Here is a 2,209-nt window from a genome sequence, read left to right on the forward strand (position 1 = left end):
TTGCTCGTCTTTTTATTTTAATTTTTCCGTATTGTATCTACCATAATGGTACTTTCGTTGGATTCTCCTACTTTCCCGCTAAAAATAGAATGTTTAGGAAAATGCCAACGGAAAAAGAGTAGAGAAACTTAAAACTAATAAAGGAAAAGGTTAAGGCCGGTTTGAATTGAGAATTGAGACGAGAAATATGAGTTGAGATAAAAGTTGAAAGTTAAAAATTGAAAGTTTGAATAAAATATTATTTTTTTAATATTATTATTATTTTAGAATTTAAAAAAAAATTGAATTATTTATTATATTTTATTTGGAAATGTGAAAAGATTACAATGACGAGATGAAATGAGTTGAGATCACTTCTCAATCCAAATGGAGGCTAAAACTATAAAGTAACTATGAATGTACCATTATTTTTATAATTGTTTATATAGTCATATGTTAAAACGAGAGTAGTTTTATAAAATGATGTTATTTTTATAAATTATTGGGTAATGCTATTTAAATACTTTTATACTATATATAATTTTATTCGTAATATTTAAATTTATAAGATTAATCTTCTAAATTAAATAATTCTACGGGAATGATGTGTGCTATGCAAATCTTCAAATATAATTATTTTTAGTATTAAATCTATCTACCGGACATAAGCAAGATGACAGAAGAGCATAGCTTTCTTACTTTTTGGAAGAAATAGGCAAATAATTCACAAATTATTACACATTTTGAATGGACTCTCGTCTCTCAAATTCACAAATATTACATATTTTGAAACAACTCTCAAACTATCGAGAAATTGCAATTTACCCATTTTCTCTTAAAAACATAAAAGTAATGCTAAAAATTTATAAAAAAAAAAAGATAAAATGTCCTATTACATTCTTGAAAAATCATTTTTTTTTTATCTTTTGAATTTACTTAAAAAGATCAAACTTTTATCTTTCAATATATTTTAATTTTTTTTAATTTTTTTCTATATTTGTTAGTTTCTTATTAAGAATATTTATATTAGACGTCGATGGATTGAAAGAGGATTATGGAAATCCGGAAATCCGTGGGTGATTAATAATCCATAATTTATAGAGAATTTTTATCTTTTCTTGTCAATTTTATATTAAAATAAAGTTTTATTTTTAAACCCACATATTTTTTAAAACAATTATATTTATAAGTGAATGCTGCTAAAGATCTAATAATTATTTATAAGTATTGCTACATCCACAAATGAATTACACAAAATAATCACATAAATTGACGTGGCTTCATCGAATCTGTTAGATTTACTTTATAATAAAAATAATTTTACAATCTGATGAACATTATCAAATCACATAAGTTTGTTGTAACACTCAACTATTTTTATTTGGATTGTAATAAATGGACAATGAACTAGCTGCTGGTAATGGGAATGTATGAAGAATTTGGGTAAAACTCATTTCGAGGGTGAGGGCCTCTAGAGAATCAAAGAGAGAATGAGGAAATGTGAAATAACTGAATTGTCATAGATTTTGCATAAAAAAGGTCTTCGAACAGTCTGACCATATAAAGCTGACATACATGGAATACCACAACTCAGATTCCCTTCTAGAAGCTACTACATGACAAAATAGTAAAACTGTTAAAACAAATACTAACGTGGGCCAACTTCTCCCATTGGGCTGACCGACCCTTAAACAACAACTAAAATAGCATAAAACGTAATTACTGTTATTGGCCCAACAAAGGCCACTTCTTGACTCGACAAAGGCCCATACAATAGCCCGGCCCATAGGTCTCCTGATCCTTAGTGCCTTGGTCTTCATCACGACCAAACCCTAACTCCATCTTGTCTTCTTTATGCACGGCTTCCAGATGTGTTACAAAGCCACTCTCTTAGAGCACATTGTCCACAAAGTGAGGGTAAGAGGCTTTTAACACTTCATATGGCTCCCAAGTTGCGTCATCCTCATTCTGCCCCTGCCATTGTATCAATAACTCGGTGAGTGGAAGATTTCGACTCTTACGGACACGACAGCTCAGCACTTTTTCTGGTTTGGGCTTCAAAACTCCTGTGCTGTCCAACGGCGGTAGATCCGCAAGAGGTACATTTCTTTGGCCCAACTTTTTCTTCAATTGTGATATGTGAAAAACCGGATGAATAGCTCCTATTGAAGGTAGTTGTAGTTTATAGGCCACAACACCCACTTTCTGAATGATCTGAAACGGCCCATAA

This window comes from Juglans microcarpa x Juglans regia, chromosome 3D (assembly GCF_004785595.1).
Source record: "Juglans microcarpa x Juglans regia isolate MS1-56 chromosome 3D, Jm3101_v1.0, whole genome shotgun sequence".
In the NCBI taxonomy this organism is placed as follows: Eukaryota; Viridiplantae; Streptophyta; class Magnoliopsida; order Fagales; family Juglandaceae; genus Juglans; species Juglans microcarpa x Juglans regia.